At 34.1% G+C, this 20,249-nt stretch overlaps 1 long non-coding RNA gene across 1 annotated transcript in view; it reads right to left on the reverse strand.

Annotated features, from left to right (window-relative positions):
• The window catches only part of LOC112656508 (uncharacterized), a 31,190-nt gene extending 23,626 nt beyond the window's left edge, over positions 1-7,564 (reverse strand). The window contains exon 1 of the long non-coding RNA XR_003134361.2: positions 7,423-7,564. This is a non-coding gene — a long non-coding RNA (uncharacterized LOC112656508). The remainder of the gene's footprint in view (positions 1-7,422) is intronic.
• Positions 7,565-20,249: the final 12,685 nt, after the last annotated feature.

Consider the following 20,249-nt stretch of genomic DNA (forward strand, 5'->3'; position numbering starts at 1 on the left):
TTCTATGGTATTGTTAAAAGTTAAAAAATATGAAGTACTACTTCAGCAGAGTAGATGTACAGGTAACTGTGTATTCTGAACTTACATAAAGTTCAGGCTTGTTATTATTTTTGGCACTGTTGCTGCAAGTACTGCCTTATGCCAAGGCTCACAGGGGATATTTCAATTTTTTTTTGTTATTTCATATAAGATTGAATTCCCTATTCCCCAAAATGATCAAACCAGAATCTGTTGTTTGTTTCACATGGGGATACACTTCCTTTAACCTTTGCTCTATGAGCAACCTTTGTTCCAGTCCAATATATATTATGTCATTAAATATTTTTTAGCATCGAAGGTTATATACAAAATTTGGTGATACCTCTATGGATGCAGTTATGATTTGCATAAAAATCCTTTTAAAAATGATTCCATTTCATCTTTCATATAATAGAAAATGGAGTTGCACATATGCACATGCATGCATGCCACATGTTGCACACCACGCATATAAGCATCAAACACAAAGTATTTCTCTATAAGTATCCATGGCCTTTTCCTCAGTGCCAATATTTTGTGTATCCTCCAACTTTTTTCTAAGATGCTGTGGAAAGTAAACATCCTCTGAGTAAGCCTCTTCTGAATCAGATGCTTTACTTCAGAAACTTAGTAGCTGTCTTCCATCTCAATGAAAGTAGCCAAAGGACCCTAGTGGCTAGCAAACACTTCTGTGGAAACAAACATATACTTTATTTCCTCCTTATTACAGTATAACACAATTGTTGTTACTTAAAAAAAGGCTAACTACAAATAACAAATTTTGCAATTACAATATAGAATTTAGAATGCCTTAACAGGTTGGTGATGTTTAAAAAAATAGAACAAGTAAATGGAGACTTAATATTATGACTTAGATTTTAAAAGATCTGAAAGTAAAAGGTTAATGAGGGAATCTTATTTATTATTTGGTAGGATAGTAAAAGTTGACAAGTAAATCATATCAGATATAAGATAAATGGCTTTAAGTCCAGGGCCACACTGATGTTCAGTTGAACACAAGCAAACAACCCACCAAGGCAACTTTGAAAATACAGCCAGCATAGGAAGATGAATAAGAAAGGAGGAGACAAGAGGAATTTTCTTCCAAAGGGCAGGCCAGATTCTTGTTCAAACACCATGATCACTTTCTAAGATCTAGAGAGCTTGAACAAGGATTTGGAAAATAAGAGGAGAAACTGGATTTTAGTGGGTTCTTATCATAGAAGCTACTGTGAACTGGTTTTCCATTCCACCGAAGTACAAACGAGAGACAAATGGGACAAAGAACAAAATTGGAGAAGTAGATTTTTGAAGAGATACAATGCATCTCAATTGATAGTTTTCTAATGGTATCCATGGTAAGTATAACTGTGAGGTCCAATAGTGAAAGTGAATTAAAAAAAATTGTAGCCTTATGCCTATAATATTTTATCACAGTATTTCATTTCATTTAGTTTAATATTTCCTAAAATAACTCAATATTAAATTCTTTAAACATGTACTAAATTTAAAAAGAAAATATATAATATACATGAACCACCTACTCAAATTTAACAGTATTTAGTCATATTTGTTTCAGATATAGTTCTTTCTCAGGCTTTTTGGTTTTATTTATTTTATGATGCTGTAATTACATTGATAGCATCCTCTTGCCCCATCCTCAAATGGTCCCCATATGCTCAGGAACAGGTAACCAATAACCTAAAGATGGAAGATATTCATTCTGAATATGTCTTTACTTTATATCTTGACTATATATATTTGTACCTATGACAGCATGTGGTGTTGAGCTCTCGGTGTTTCATGTTTTTACATAAATAACATCTTTCTCTCTCTCTCTCTGTATCTTTTTACATCTTAGTTCTCATTCAATTTTATATTTTCAAGATTTATTCATGTTGGCATATATAGATATTGCACATGTAGATACAATGAAATTCTGTGAAGTAATTAAAGCAAATGTGCTAGTTTCATCACTTATAAATAGCATAGCTACTGACAAAATGGGGAAGACCTACAAGCCTGTTTAGTTCACTTATATGCTATTTTATAGCTAGCCAAGGCATGAGGATTCTAAAGGTAAAAATATTTGATCTGCCCAAGACACCAATATGTACAGGAAGAAGGACTAAGGCATAGTCAGGAAATATTTAGCCTCTTTTTGTTGTCTAAGGGTGTCAAATTGGTTATCAGTTTAATCCTTCCAAGACCTTCCCAGGCACATTATAGGATCATCCACAGAAGGGATCAAACTATGGGCTCCTGTCCTATGAGTGAAGGATTGTAAATTCCATCCCACTTCACGTGGCACCTGCGTGAGCTCTGGGCAAGGTCCTGCAAGGAGAAGATCACACACAGGAGAAGATCCAGGTGGGATGCTTGAGAGTCTTTGTACAATTGAAAAGAGGAATATTGGGATCCCTGGGTGGCGCAGCGGTTTGGCGCCTGCCTTTGGCCCAGGGCGCGATCCTGGAGACCCGGGATCGAATCCCACGTCAGGCTCCCGGTGCATGGAGCCTGCTTCTCCCTCTGCCTGTGTCTCTGCCTCTCTCTCTCTGTGTGTGACTATCATAAATAAATAAAATTAAAAAAAAAAAAAAAAGAAAAGAGGAATATTCTACTTACACCCACACCAAGCAGGTAGCCACAGCAGTCCAGGCGAAAAAATGTGAACTGAGAGGATGTGAGGCAGCACACAAGAGGTATTCAATACAAATGCAGGACTTTAAAAATTGAATTTACAGACCAATTGCAAGTTACAAAAAATGTGATGATTGATTTTGGTCAAAGGCCCAAATATCAATAGACATGTTCAGATTTTAAGCTTAAAAAAACCTTTACCTTGAGACAGAACATATTTTTAAATCTTGTTTAGTCTAAAATAACCTTTGCAAAAGAGATTGGCAACAGATTACCTTTTGTTGGAGACACATTCTTAAATTGCAGTTATTTTGGTTGTGGAAGAAGCAGAGGGCAGTGGTAGTATTAAGTTAATTAAGGAAAATATTACAGAAGATAGTGTTTTACAGGAAAGATTTGAATAGGCTTAACAGTAATTATTTCTGCATGGTTGGCAATCAGACTCCAGGTGAACAGAGTAGATCTTATCTTAAAACAAGAGCATTCAGAGGCTGAGTCTATCAAATTAATATCAGGAGTGCTTGGAGTGAGATAGAAGGCTGTAACTTTGAAAAGAAAATCTTACAGTTATATTCTGCAAATTCAGCTTTCAACAGGTAAAGTGAAAGAATCACATTCATTGTTTATTTTCTTTCCAAAAGGTACCTGTGATCCGAGAGATGTAGTTCAAAAATGCAGATGGATGTTCCCCAATGCCCCACCTAGTGTCCTGTCTAATTTAAAAAGATCCCAGTGCAATTTATCAGGAGAGAAAAGAGAAAACAGAAAAGAAATAAAAAGAGCTCCTTTGGCTACATTTAAATAGTGCTGAATAATGATGCTAGGTTTTGTTGCTAACCCAGCAAGTACACTGATCAATATTGTGCAGAACCAAATGTAGTAGACTAAGTCAAATACTATTTCAGAATAGTTCATCATTTTTGCCAGCCTGTGCAGTGCTCAAAATGGGAAATGTTTCATATGATCTCAGATGTAGCAAAGTTCTTGGGCTTCAATCAAGTATAACTGTGAATTCCTGAAAAAGTGAAAAGTCTGGGAAATTGATCCCAAATTTGGCATTATAAAAGACAAAAATAATTATCTACATTCTCATGTATAATTGTTTCCTTATTCCCAGGAAGATAGAAGTTAAACCAGGGGTCAGATATTTTAATCTTTTGGTTAGTTTTAAAGGAATGATCACATAGTAATGCAGTAAAACAGCCCCAAGTTAAAAACCTTTTTGTAGTAAACTTCGTAGATTAATCATTGGCATTTTGAATACAGTCCTTAAATTACATTTGGTAAGCCATTTGTAGTCAAAATATATCATGTCTATGACCAAATAGATCTATTATTAAAATGAAAAGTGAAACCTTTTCTAGCTGCTGTATTTTAATCACAACAATGAAAGCCAACATATATTGTGTGGGATACAATTCAGTTTTCTTACATTAGAATATAATTTGAATTATACTTGTCTCACCATTAGCTTTTTTTCCTCCATTATGGCTTTCTATCTGACTTTCAACAACCAAAAGGGTTTTTTTTTTTTGAAGTTGATATTTAACTTAAAATAAAAACTTTCAAAACGTTGAATATATGTCAGCAATTTTGAGAGACTAAAACCTATCACAGAAATTTTTTTTAGGAGAATGGCTAATGCTTGATAGAAATATAGTCTGAGAAATTTCTTATATTTTTTTGATATATGTCTTTTCTTTTTGGATGTTCCTACCTAACAGTAGCTTCATTAATTTGGAAGATTCAATGTTTTCTCCTTCAAGGACAACAAGGCACAATTTAATTTTCAAAGTGCTGAAGTAATATTATTTCTAAAATATACATATATTTTCTGTGCTTTGTTTTTATTTAAGTGTATTATCCAAATAATATCAGATTGCTAAAAAATTAAAAATGCTAAGATAGGATATCAAAGAAAATAAAATATTTTAAATGACATAAGAATAGAAAAATGAATAAGTGCCATTTTCCAGTCTGGTATTCAAACTGTGGAAGACATCAGAGAATTTGGAGTTTGGTTTTTCCTAATGCTAAACTAAAAATTCACAAATGCGCTTTAAAATGCCCATAGTATTCTAAGTGAATCATTATGACTATCTTCCAAACATATTTTCTAAACTTATAAACATCCTAGTAGTTATTATTACTATTATTACTATTATTATTAATTATTATTATTATCAAAATATTCTGCCTGACAGCAATTTTCATGTATATCCTTCTTTCACTGCTAAAAAAAGTATCTTCATTAACAAGGCCTCTGGTACATCCCTCAGTGACTAAAACAGTGACGAGCTGACCTTGGTTTCCTTCTGTGGTATGTGCTTAGAAGACACATTTTTTTGTTTTTGTTTTGTTGTTGTTTATTGAGGTTGGGAGAGAAAGAAAAGACCATGCTTGAAGAGTTTACCTAAGGAGCCTCCTGCACACAGGTTCTATTGTATTGGGATGATCTGGAAAGTCTGCCCCTACTGTTTTTACCTAATCTCCTAAGCCTGCACTCTAGATATATAAGGCTACACAGATCAATGAGTATTAACAAGTACAAGTATGTTGGAGTAGTTCCCAGAAAAAAGATAAATTTAGTCTTTCTAGTCAACTCTTTGTTAAGGTAAAAAAGACAGCAAGCAGTTTAGCACATTTGCTGGAAAGATGTCCAGTATGCAGAGAGACTATGTCCAAGAGCTTCTAGAGAATTTGCAAAAACCTATGAAAGCCTACTGATCACTGATTCCTAGAAAGACCAAGTGAAGAATACATCTGATTCTGCTGATATGGTAAAGTTCTTTATTGAACTTTAATAAACAGTATGAATTCATATCTAAAGTGCCTATTACAGTGTCAGGTACTATATCATCATCATCATCATCATCATCATATCTAACATTTATTGAGGATTATTACATACTAAGTACAGAGTAGTAAGTATTTTATATTCATTACCTTTTAACTTTCAAAAACCTTATGAGGTTTTTTAACTTCATAAAGAGGATTTTTAAAAGCCTCCAGTTAACATGGTACTTAATAATGGGAAACAATAAGCTATTCTACTAAATTAGGTTCAAGACCAAGATAGCCCTTCTCATCTCTCTTTTCAACATCTTACAGAAAGTCTTTGTTAATGCAATAAGGCAAGAAAAGGAAATAAAAGGTATGCAAATTGGGAAGGAAGATATAGAACTGTCTTTGTTGGCCAATGACATGATTGTCTATGTGAAAAATTCAGAAGAATCAACCCAAAACTCCAGGAACAGTAAGCAGTTATAGCAAGGTTGCAGGTTACAAGGATAAAATATTATTAAATAAATGTCAATCACTTCCTGATACACCAACAATGAACAAGTGGAATTAGACTTTAAAAACACAATACCATTAGCACTCTCAAAAATGAAATATTAGGTATAAATCTAACAAAATATGTGTAAGATCTATATGAGGAAAACAACAAAACTCCAATGAATGAAATCAAAGAATTAAATAGAGAGATACTTTATGTTGATGGATAGGAACACTTGGTAATTGTCAAGATGTCAGCTCTTTCCAGTTTAATCTCTAAATTCAATGCTATTCAAATTAAATCCCAGCAAATTATTTTATGAGTATTGACAAACTGCTTTTAAAGTATATAGGTAGGTGTGCCTGGCTGGTTCAGTTGGTAGAGCATGTGACTCTTAACTTTGGGGTTGTGAATTCAAGTCCCACATTGAGTTTAGAGATTACTTAAAAATAAAATCTAAAAAACAAAATAGGGATGCCTGAGTGGCTCAGCGGTTGAGCACCTGCCCTCGACCCAGGGCATGATCCTGGAGTCCCAGGATCGAGTCCCACATCGAGCTCCCTGCATGGAGCCTGCTTCTCTCTCTGCCTATGTTCCTGCCTCTCTCTCTCTCTCTCTCTCTCAATGTGTCTCATAAATAAATAAATAAATAAATAAATAAATAAATAAATAAATTCTTTAAAAAATAAATTAAAAAATTAAAAAAATAATAATGTATATGTGGAGAAGCAAAATATCCAGAATAGCTAACACAATATTGAAGTTGAAGTTGAAGGACTGACACTTCCTGACTTCAAGACTTGCTCTATAAAGTTTCAGTAATCAAGGCAGTGTGGTATCGGTGAAAGAACAGAAAAAAAAGATCAATGGAACAAAAAGTGAGGACAGAAATAGAAATTCGTGAACAAAGTCAACTGATCTTGGACAAGGAGCAAAGGCATACAATGAGGTCAAAATAGTCTTTTTATCAAAAAATGCTCGAACAACTAGACATCCACATGCAAAATAAAATTAGACACAGAATTTATCCTTTTCAAAAAAGTTAATCCAAAACAGACTACAGATATAAATGTAAAATGCAAACTTTAAAACACTTATAAGATAACATAGGAGAAAAACCTGGATGACCTTAGGTATGGTGATGGTTTTTAGATACAACACCAAAGACACAGTCCAGAAAAGAAATAATTGATAAGGTAGACTTCATCATAATTAAAAATTTCTGCCATATGAAAGACAATATCAAGAGAATTAGAAAACTGGATGCAAACTGGGAGCAAGTATTTGCAAAAGGCACATTAGATAAAGGACTCTTATCTAAACACGTAAATAACTCTTAACACTTCACAGTAAGTAAACAGACAACTCAATCTTTTAAAAATTAGCCAAAAACCTTAATAGACACCTCACTTAAGAAGCAAACAAGCGAACATATGCTCCTCATTATATATTATAAGGGAAATGCAAATTAAAGCAATTCATACCTATTGGAATGGCCAAAATTCAGAACTCTAATAACATCAAATGCTGATGAGGATGTGGAGCAACAAGAAGTCTCATACGTTGCTGGCAGGAATGCAAAAGTGGTATAGCTACTTTGGAAGACAGTTTGGCAGTTATTTAGACAGTTAAGCGGTTTAGGCAGACACTAACAGTTTAGTTTCTTACAAAACTAAACATAATTTTACCATCCATTATGCTCCTTGGTATTTATCCAAAGGAATTAAAAGCTTGTTGTCCACACAAAAGTCTGCACATCGATGTTTTTAACAATTTCACTCATAATTGTCAAAACTTAGAAGCAACTGAGATGTCTTTCAGTAGGTGAATAAATATATAAACTGTGGTACATCTAGAGAATGGAATGTTATTCAGCACTAAAAAGAAATGAGTATCAAGCCGTGAAAAGACATGGAGGAAGCTTAAATGCATATTACTAAGTGAAAGAAGCCCATCTGAAGATGTTACATGCTGTATGTCTAACTGTGTGACATTTCTTGAAAAGGCAAAACTATGGACATGGTGCAAAAAGGAGTTTGGGTGGGAGAATGAATAGCCAAAGCACAGAGGATTTTTAAATAATAAAAATAGTCTAAATCATATTATAACGAAGGATATATGTCATCACACATTTTTCCAAATGTACAGAACTCACAACACCAAGAGTGAACCACAATATAAGCTATGGATTTAGGGTGGTTATGATGTGTCAGTATCTATTCGTCCTTGATAACACAAGTACCATTCTGGTGAGCGATGTTGATAATGAGGAAAGCAAGCATGTGTGGTGGCAGAGGAGATATGGAAGGTCTCTGATAATATGGAAGAAGGTCACCTTCTTCTCAATTTTGTTGTGAACCTAAAACTGCCTTAAAAACTTTTTAAAAATAAAATCACACACACACACACACACACACACACACAAACCCACACAAACCCTGTGGGTTCTCTTATATGACCATTTTGCAGATGCTATTCTTAAAAATATTTTCAACTGAAACTATATAGATGATAGTGATAGATTAGTAGATATACATATAGATATTACATAGCTTGATATTGCAGTTATTTGAAGATAGACAATCATGTAAATTATATCAAATGATAGATTTTTTTCTAGAGCAATAGTCATGATAACAAAGAGTCTCTAGCTATAGAAAATAGAAAATGTTTGCACAAAGGACAATATTTCCATGATATGTAAAATGATGCAGTAGACAATAGAGAGGAGGGTTTACAAAGCAAACATTGGTGACTTTCATGTGAAATAATTTCTTCATCTCCTTCCATTACCAGTCTCCATCCACTGGAATCCTACAGAGTCCCAAACTCAAGACCAAGAGGTAAATAAACTGATAAGATTTGGAAGACATTTGGGTTTCAAAATTAACTTCTGCAATGATTCGCAGAAAGATTTATCGTTAAGATTTGATGGGATAAGATGTATGTTTGCTTAGAATATGATAATATCTGAGTGTGCTTAATAGTGCAAGATTAAACAATTTGAAAATAACACCCCATGTCAAACAGGCATGTGCTTGCACGAAATTGTAAGGAAAGCATTATGAAAAAATTTTGGAATGAGAATAAATGAATTAAAAATTAATATTTACTTAAAAACCGCTCATTCAATTTGTGTCTATTAAAAAATTGCTTTCAAAATATATATTGAAAGGTACACTTGCGGGCAAAATGCAGTAGTGATATCCTACTGGATATCCATGTTAAAGGATCACTGGACAAATGGCATTTTGCAAAAGACATGACTATCTTTACTGACTTGTTTCATCTTTTATGAGCTTAATAAAGCAATGAGTGCATTTACTATTCTAAACTTAACTGATCAATAACACCATTGGTGAATTAGCATTATTCTTGGGAAAAAGTGACTGTTGTCATGGTGAGGATTATCAGAGATGCAAAAAGGAATCCAAAAGCATTCTTAATTTACAAAATTCACTGTAGGACCTGATGTGATAAGAGCTCCTGACCTGTGCCATCTCAGTAAGTTGTAGATCTCACTCACCTAATGTCATTTTTATTATATTCTAAGAAAAAAATGGAAAGAATATTGAATAATTGTCTTCTCTTTGAGCCCAAATTAGACTTAAACTGTCTCAGATCAGATGATTAAGCAATCTAATTTTTAAAACCTCAGCTTTAAAATCCAGTGACAATAAGAGGACAAATTAGTGGTCTCTTTCATAGCAAGCAACTAACAAATCACCAAGCATCTCTTAAGTGGCTACTTTCTGCTGAGGAATTAATGTAGCTGAAAACATTTATTTGATTTTTCTCCATCCTTCTTTTTCCAAATGAGTAATAATTTTTAAACTTTTTTTTTCCACTTAGATAACTGAAACATATACAATGAAGTATTACTCTAAATGTATATTTACTTCCAACTCTGATTTTTACATTTAACAATAGTTAATTATTTTGCCTTTTAATGCCTTTTAGATGGTGCAATTTGTGCCTAATGCCTTAGCTTTCCTCCTCGGTCACACAGCTGGAGTGGAACATGAAGACTCTGTGGAGCACGTCTCTCTGGGTGAACGTTTAAAAAAAAAATCACAACTAGTAGGCAAAAAGCCATTTCCTCTAGTCAGGCTGTGGTTATCTTGATCTAGCATGACAAATTGGTGTTCCCAGAGTGGCTGCAAAGTAATCAGACTGTGACAAATGGTTTACTTATAGCAATTTGTTTCCATTTTACTGAAAATTTCCACAGTCTTAAAAAAATAAAAAGATTTTTAATGGCATTTGAACATTGTTGAAAGTGAGCTGCTTGAAATGCCCAAAGCTGGAATCTAGAATCATTGAGATCTCCCAAGAGATGCAATAGGAGAAAATCATGCCTCCCTCCACTGATGACAGCAGAGTGTCCCTCTACCTCATGCAGTGTCCTTTAAGACTCTGTTCTCATTGTGAACTAGAGAGTCCTTGGCACAGGTGATTTCTGGTTTACCTTCTGAATTTTTAACTTTATGATGGTGCAAAACCAATACGCATTCAGTAGAAATTGTACTTGGAGTTTTGATTTTGCATCCTTTCCCAGACTAGCGATATGCCCCCACGATACTCTCTTAAAATGCTGGGCAGTGATAGCAAGCCACAACTCCCAGGCAGCCATGCAACCATGAGGGTAAACAACAATACACTTACAACCACTCTGGACCCATACAATCATTCCTTTTTTCCACTTCCAGCATAGTATTAGATGAGTTGCATGAGATATTCAACACTTTATTACAAAATAGGCTTTGTGTTAGATGATATTTCCCAGCTGTAGGTTAATGTAAGTGTTTTAAGCACATTTAAAGTAGTCTAGGTTAAGCTATGATGTTCAGTAGGTTAAGTATATTGAATGCATTTTGCTTGATGATATTTTCAACTTAGCATCACATTTGTCAGGACTTAACACATCACGCATGGAGGAAGATCTAGGTCAAGTATGGTAAGATTCATCTTTTCTAAGGGTCTGCCCAAGCCGGGCAAGGCCCACTCTTGTTGCAATAGAGGAACATCTATTGGGGCTTGGATTCTCTATAACCTGGCCCCCATCTTTCAGGAATGGTATTTCCATATCCCTGCCTACGTATGTTGATCTTTCAGAAATTCTTTTTGTCCTTGGTTAGACCCTCTACAGTGACTCACGAACTGATTTGTTCTATGCCCTGAGCTGCTTCCAGGGTAATGCTGTCTTCCCTTTCTCACCTTTGTAAATCTATGGATGGTCTTCAACTGATCCTCTGTAGGATTTTGGAGAAGACACCTCTCTCTTTTTTTTCCCTACTTTCCTAAAGGAAGATGAGGATTGGGGCATAGAGAGGCAAGGTGTAGGGTTAAGAGTTAGCACTGTGACCAACAGCCATTGACTAAGAAATTTGCCTGTGTTACCTCATTTCACTCTGGAAGGTCAGCATTATTCTCTCCATTTTATAAGTAAATATGACTTAGAAAGATGAAATGAATTGTTAGAAATCAAATATCTGTGCAGTCTTTTTCCTCTCCACATCCTCAATGCCATGAGTTATTTTTCTTTTTTTTAATCTGAATTCAATTTGCCAACATATAGTACATCATTATTTTCTGATGTAGTTTTTAATAATTCCTCAGTTGCATATAACACCCAATGTTCCTCACATCACATGGCCCATAATTGCCCATCACCCAATTACCCCATCCTCTCTCTCACCTCCCCATGCCTTATTTTTATTTCTCAATTCATAGGTAGTATGAGGCATTCTTCCTTTTCCATTGGTCTGTGTTGCAAGTTAATTTTTTTAAAAGGTGAGAAAACTTTCCGTTAGCAGAGAAATAGTAATAACCTAGAAACTTAATTAAATGGAAAGAAAATGAAAATGATTTCTTAAAGATATTGCAATGTTAAGCTTTAATTCATATATATGTATATGAATTATACATATATATATAGCCACTTGCTTTACTCTGTACATACTTGCTATTTTTACACTGTATTACTCCTTTAATATTATTGTCCTAACTCTTATCTAAATATACACTGAAAAAGAAGTCTCTAAACAAGAAAGTATGTTATTTATTCTTTATAATGTATCTTTATAGGTCTAGTTATAATACTGAAATAGTAATTTCCATATGCCGGTAGTATTTCCTAATAATTATTGGAAATTCTTTGCATTGCCATAGGATTCCACTTAGCTATAAATTAAGTAGTCATAACTCATGATCTCTTTCTGATGTTCTACTTTATTTTGGAGTCTCTTCCTCTTCCCAACCTGTTTTGTTTCTCCGTTAGTGATCAGATTATTTCTTGGGCTTAAAACATGTGACTCTCCTTCTGTCCTTTACTTTGAATTCTAAGAAAGGTTTTGAGATATATACAATTCTTTGTTTTGTCAACAGAAGAGAAAAAGAGAAAGTTATTTGATTTTGTTTAAATAACAAATATTGTTTGTATTTTTCTCTTTTAAATGAAGCAAAAATCAGTTAGACATGTTTCACACAAGACATAATTAAAACAACCCACAGTATATTTAGTCATAGCTTGCTACCTCAACCATCATCGCTAATCTGATTGTATTCATTTTCCCTCATATTATTTAAAAATTATATTTCCAGCTTAAAATAATAAATATAGTTTCACTGTTCTAAGAAAATAGGGCAAATAATTAAAGATGCAGATTGATGAAAATATGTAAGCAATGTGTAAAGAAAAATAATGATTCTTAATCTGCCAGGACTTTGGTAATCCAAAAATAGTCCTCAAGAATTTTTTCTTCTTGGTTTTTAGTTAGTATCAAATATGGGCTTTATATTTATCACTAGAATGTATATCTGGGATCTACTTTTATTTTCATTCATAGATTCAAATAATATGCCTTTGTACCCTATTACATACCTCAGTTTTGGAGGAATTGTCTGATTATTTCAAAGATTAGGAAAGTTCTATTCTTGTTTGAAGTTATGATATTGTTTACTGATTTAACTTGATTCTGGGTTAGATGACAAAGTCATATTGGGAAAAAAACTACTATATATACTGTGCTGTCATTCTTTTGCTTTGGGATACATTGATTAGATAGGCATGCCGATAAAAGGGGTTAAGAGGGTAAGAATTTTATCTTTGCCTCCAAATTTTTTTAAAAAATTTAAAAAATATTTTATTTATTTATTCATGAAAGACACAGAGAGAGAGGCAGAGACATAGGCAGAGGGATAAGCAGGCTCCCACTGGGAGCCCAATATGGAACTCGATTCCAGGACCCCGGGATCATGCCCTGAGCTGAAGGCAGATGCTCAACAACTGAGCCACCCAGGGGTCCCATGTCTCCAATTTTTAACATGATACATCACATTTTAAAAATTAATAAAAGGATGCAACATATATCATTCTTTTTTTTTTCTCCAAGGAAATTACATATTGGACATGACTCATGCATGGTGTTAGACACTTTTTGCAGGGCAATGATAATTCCCTAGGGTTCTCTCTTTCCTCTAGGGATTGAGTGAATATTTACAAGCTCCTCAACCCATTTCAAAGACTTCCAGTCACCTTGAATCACTATGATTCCATTAAGCAGCGTGTATTAATGTGGAGATGACATTACATTCACTCTTGCACGTTGCTAGCAGAGTATTAAACTACTAAACTCAGAGGCTGTCTTCACCAACATGCTTCAAATCCAAAAAAGCAGACTTATTAGAAATAATGAGTTCCAAACTGAATTAGAGTATGAGCTTCATAAGATCTAAGATATATTCTTTCTAAAGATCTTAGAGATAGTTTGTTGAAGAGCCATTTCATAAACCTGACATTATCTCTTTAGGAATGCTTCTGGATTAAATTGTTGCTATAGTTCTTCCTTACAGGGAGAATTTTCTTGAAACATAAATCCAGTGTCAATCTTTTTGAATATTCAACAAAGACTGCTGCCTACTATTTTTATCAAAGCAGTAACTTTGAAGATAATCATTTCAATTATGCCTCTCTTCCCTCTTACGGTTTTCCACCAACCCAAATTCAAGCACAGTTCACTTCTCCTTTTTAACAGTGGCTGCTGGAACCTGCATACTTTTACCATACCACTCTGTAGCCTTAATCTCTTCACAGAAAAATCCTACTACCTAGTTATTGATTTGGAACCTGGATCTCCCCTGAAAATTACCTCTTTCCCTCTTCCCAATTGGGTGAAAGCTTTTTATATTTTCAAGCCCAAGGTACATGATGACCTAGAGTTAGTACTAGTAATTTCCTAACTCCCAAATATTTTTTTTTATCTTAAAGCAAAAATTACTCTTTAAGGATCATGATAACTCTACACCATTATTAACTTCTCATTATTGACGTCATCCTTTGCCATCTTGACTACCTTATTCATTCTCTGTGGGCTTTGGAACCTAGCTCTCGGACTTCTTTATTTCCACAGTAAAATCAACCATCATCATTTGTTTAATTTCTACAGCATGTAATCTTCCCAACAAATAGTTTCAAAGTACCTTGACTTTGATATCAGCATTCCTACCCCTACGCCACTCCCAATTCCACCACTACAATACTGTGGACCTCATCATTCAAAGTCTTGCATAAAATCTTAAAATCCAAAGTGTCATCATCTTACCAAGTCTCTTGCCCTTTTTGGTTTGTCATGCCTGTTCTTATTCATGAAGAACTATGAATTCTCTTTCCCTCTGCTTACACACAGTTTGTCACCACTTCAGAGTATCTCTCTGCTTGACACCTTTGTAGTTTGTTTCATCAACATCTATGCTAGTATCTTAACACTGCCATTCCTTCACTTCACAATCATGAAAATTTTCAGATCATCTATCTTGCATGTGTGCAACCATCCATCTTGTCATTTGCTGTTCCCAGACTTCTGAACACTGTTAGAGAAAATAAACCATTGTGTGAATTAGTGCCAACTATTTGGTCTCCAGATGGGTTTTCAGCAGAGCTCAGCAATTCTTTTTCAAGTCCTTGGTTCTGTTGTCTCTCCAGTTCTCATATATGCTATTTCCGAGCAAAACTAATAACGTTATACTTCTTATTGCACAACTATTTTTATTTTCTTTTTTTTTTATTTTCCTCATTTTCAAGAAGATAACTTGCCTCTTACTTCACAGAGAAATTTTCAGGCCATTTGTTTATTATATCCTAACTTCACATATCCTATTCACAAATGTGATATTGTCATGTTTCGAGATAATAAATTTGTTCTTTTCCTATTTATTTTCTAATCTTGTTCCATCAAAGACAACCAGGCCTTTTATAGTGTCTTGTTTTATGAGTGATTTCAGTTAGGAGGCTAAAAGGAGAAGTTGCCTTTATTTTTATTTGTTTGATTTTAAGTTGAGTGAATGAAGAGATCGTGATAAATGACATTGAAAGCCACAGTGGTACTGACAGAGTTCCCTTGGAAAGGAAGTGGAATAATGCTATATCCAGCAACATGTCCTTCAAAAATGAAGAGCAAGTAAGGATGTTTTCAGAGAAAATGAAGGAGAGGATTCATCATCAACAGACCTGTCCTTCCATAAACATTAAAGTCATAGGAAAATGATCCTAGATGGAAGCACAGAGCTTCAAGAAGTTATAAGAACATCAGAAATGGTAAATACAGTCATAGAATATAAACACTTACTGACTGTTCAAAACAAAAACAATAATAAAAATATCTTGTGGGATTTGTCACCTGTGTAATAATAAAAATATGACAACAGCACAAAGGTCAAGAGGGATTAAAGGAGTTAAACTGTTACAAATTTCCACATAATTAAATAAGTGATAAAAGTACTAATTTCAGAGAGATTATAAATTAAGGGCACAAACATGTAATCTAAGGAAATTTTAACAGGAAAATGCAGTAATTTTAACTAGAGTTCATAAGAGGATAATAATAATAATGATAATAATAATAATAATAATAAAACATTTGATCAATTAAAAAGAAAAAAAGAAAAATATAGGACAAAAAGAAAACAAGATTCTATAGTTAGACTTAAATAAGTCCATAATTACATTAAATGGACTAAAGATCCCAGTTAAAAGATTGATAATAAAATAATACCTAACTATAAGTTTTTTACAAAATACAATCTGAAAAATGTAAATATAAAGGCTAAAAGTAGAAGAATAAAAAAGATACACCAGGAAAAAATATTCTACTTACAGATAAATATCATTGAAGGCAAGAATCATATTAAAGATACAGGAGAACTTCTCAAAATTATAAAAGGTAATTCAATAGAAATGTGTAATAATGTGTAATGTGTAATAATTCTAAATGTGTAATAATTCTAAAATTATGTACAGCTAACATAAACTTAAAATATAGAAACCAAAAATAAACAGTACTAAGGGGTAATATCCACTTTAGATTTTCCAGTTTACCTGAAATAATGCTCAGTAGTCTTATGTCTTAGGTAGTATCAAAAGATAAATGGAGGGCAATATAAATTTGTATTCTTAAAAAGTTCAAGAAAAATCATCAGGTGATGCTTTCAAACATTTATTATATCTTAAACTTATGTACAATGGTTTCCCACACTGCCCTCTTCTCTTGCCTGATGCCTATATCAAGGTCATACTCAGAGCTTTGAGGTATTCTAAAAATAGATCCAACTTCACTAAAATCATTAAGCATAAAAGAAAGCATTAAGAGAAAAGTAACATTTAACTGAAAACTCATGGGGAGACAGAGAGGCAATTTACATAGCAGAACAACTATAAGAAATATAACCAAATTTCTCTTAGATATCTCAATTTTCTCCTAAGTATTCTTTTTCCCTCTAGACTTCTTGTCCTTCTCACTCTCTCTTTTTTTAATTTCTTTTCCTTTCTTTTTTGTTTTCTTTCTTTTTTCTTTTCTTTGCACCAACTATAAAAATCTTTCCAACAATTCACTTGTATGGCCAACTTAGCACATCAACATCCTTAATTTGCTAATTATTGACAACCCGTGATACTTTAAGCACACATAACAGGTCTCAGTTTATCCAAACACATCTGCTTGTCTTAATTGAAATACCTTTTTTTGAATCATGAGGTTTTCAAAAAGAAAATTAAGCACCAAGATGTGAAATGATTTTCTTCAAGTTTATATTAAATGATTAGTGAAGCTGAAATTGCATCCTTGGCCCAGATCTTGTTATTGAATCCACATTTTCTGTCATTCACTAGATTCTTTATATAAGGCATTGGGAGAGATGTGATGAATACATAGATAAACTGGACACATTTCCTGCCTTCAATTAGTTGAATAGGCAGTTCAATAATATTATTGAAAGGAAAGACAAATGTAGTAGTAGTCTATTGGAGAATATGGAACATGATAAGGTACAGTTGACATGTCATTGAACCACTGAAGAAAATAGAATAACTCTGGAAGAAGAGAGAAAGGATGAGCATGAAAGATCTCAGAAAGAAGTGATCTTTGACCTAGAGACTACGCCAGTTTTGAATAGCTGCCAGACATGTTTATTGAATTCCAAAGAAATATTCACTGATTCCTAAAACATTTTTTGCATTATTTTTTATTTTTATTTTTATTTTTTTAAAGATTTTATTTATTTATTCATGAAAGACACAGGCAGAGAGAGAAGAAGGCTCCACGCAGGGAGACCAACGTGCAACTCGATCCTGGGTCTCCAGGATCAAGCCCTGGGCCAAAGGCGGCACTAAACCACTGAGCCACACAGGCTGCCCTGCATTATTTTTTTAACTAAAAAAATTGTCTTTTCAAATTTCCCAAATAGTTTTATTTATTTATTTTTTTATCTAAATAATTAGAATGTTTGAAAGCCACAGGACTATCTATAACCTGTAAAATCTCACTTTGTGGTAGTTTTTATTTATATTCCCTATTATTTTATTCCCTGAAATTCACCATTTAATTTTGTTTACGTATATATGGCATTTGGCTGAATATCAACATCTGAACTATGTGAATCCAGCATCAATTAATGGAGAAATATTGATGTTAAAATACCCAGAGAAATAAGTCATTAGTCATTTGTATGAAATTTATCCATCTCTGTCTTTAATATTATTCACTGATCTATTGAATCAAATATGCTAGTTGAATTTATTGTTTTAGGTCATATTGGTACAAGGACTTATCCAGTTCTAATTGATAAAAAATTATTTTTTTCTGACAATAAATCATGCTAGCACACTTTCTTCCTGTGTGTTAAACTCAATGCTATACCTTCTCATTCCACCATCTCTCAATATCTCTCAACTTTCCCTACTTCTTTCCATCTTTACAAAATCAGTTTTTTATTGTTGCTGTAACAAATTACCACAAAACTAGCACCTTAGAAAAATATGTAATTATTCTTTTACAGCTCTCGAGGACAAAAGTCCAAAATAGGTCTCACTGGACCAAAATGGTGGTGTCAACAAGGCCGCATTTCCCTGGAGTCTCTAGGGTAAAATTCATCCCCTTAAATTTTGTAGTTTCTTAAGGCTTCCTATATTCCTTGGTTTATCACCACTTTCTTCCATTTTCAAAGCCAACAAAGTAGCATTTTTCAAGTCTCTGACTCCAACCTCCTCTTCTGCCTCCTTTCCACTTTAAGAGATCTCTATGATTACATTGGGCTCACTTAGGTAACCCAAAATAATCTTATTTTAAAGTCAGTTGATAGAGACTTTAATTCTATCCACAACTGTAATTTACTTCACAACATGTAACACAACATAGTCTCAGATTCCAGCGATTAGAATGTAGACATTGTTGGGAAGCCATTATTCCACCATTTTACCTACAGTCATGGTTCTGGCCACTGTCAGCTCCAACTTGGAAGGTCTCCGTGTGTCCATTCTATTCCTGTTCCTATCCTTTTAGTACTTCCCAGAAGGATCTGACACATCATCCTCTTACCCTTCTAGATTATTATTTTTTGTAAAGATTTTATTTATTTATTCATGAGAGACAGAGAGACAGAGACAGAGACAGAGAGAGAGGCAGAGACATAGACAGAGGGAGAGGCAGGCTCCCCATGGAGATCCTGATGTGGGACTTGATTCCAGAACTCCAGGATCATGCCCTGAGCTGAAGGTAGATGCTCAACTGCTGAGCCACCCAGGCGTCCCCCTTCTAGATTATTATTTAGAATAATATCCAAATTCTTTAACATGAACTCCAGGATTATATGTAGTTGCCCTTATACAAATTCCCAATTTTCTCTCTAATCACTCTGCTTCATTGTATGGAATCACTTCCAGCTCCCTGAATGAACCACACTCTCTCTTCTCTTCACATATGTCTTTTGTCTAGAACATGCTTCCTTCTTGTATTGGCTAATTCCTCCCATCTTTTAGATATCAGTTTAAATGGTATTTCCTCCAAACACTTTTCAAACACACAAATACCTAGGGATGTTTGAGCATTCCTCATACATGATCTTTTAGAACCCTGTACTTTTCATGTCAAAACACTTAATATGTTTTAGGATATTGTAAAGGTAACATTTTTAATTTTATACATTCTCCACTTTATGGTAAACTCTACCAAAGCAGGAACTTTGTCTATCTTATTCAAGGTTGATTGCATCTCTACTGCCTGACGACCTCCTGGCATGCAGATACTGAGTGTTTCTTGATTAAATGATAACCTAGGAGAAATAGAGTCAGCCCCACTCCCCTCACCCCCACCATGGCTACCAAACTCTCAAACTGCAACCCTCTACATCTCTTCAAAACCAGGGAAATATATGCTAACTGTTTGTAAATGTTAACATTTTACTTTGGTTGCTGAGTGGTGTCCAGCATGCATCCTTGAGATATACAATGTTATTCTACAACAAAAGTAGTAAAAATACAGATAACTGAAGACAATTGATGTGCCCCAGTAACCCCTGATCAAAAAGGTGAGGTTACTGGCAAGGGTTAATAAAGACACTATAGTTGAGTTAAAGTTTCAGTCCACTTATGTACAAATATGGTGGGCCTGAAGGTAATTCAGAACAGAAGCTGATGACCAAGGATGTGTGTATGTGTGTGGAGAAGGGGGTTGGGGTGAGTAAATATGGGGTAAAGAAGAAGAGGAGGTAGTCTTGAGGGAAAATTGAACTCACTCACTCATAAATAAAATCTTTGGATAAGCTTCAATGTCTCAGCAGTGGTTATATCATGAAAGGAATTAGAGATTTATCTTTCATTTTTAAATTTTATTTATTTATTCATGAGAGACACAGAGAGAGAGAGGCAGAGACACAGGCAGAGGGAGAAGGAGGCTTCATGCAGGGAGCCCAATGTGGGACTCGATTCCGGGTCTCCAGGATCACTCCCTGGGCCAAAGGCAGGTGCTAAACTGCTGAGCCA

Source organism: Canis lupus, chromosome 37 (genome assembly GCF_003254725.2).
Source record: "Canis lupus dingo isolate Sandy chromosome 37, ASM325472v2, whole genome shotgun sequence".
In the NCBI taxonomy this organism is placed as follows: Eukaryota; Metazoa; Chordata; class Mammalia; order Carnivora; family Canidae; genus Canis; species Canis lupus.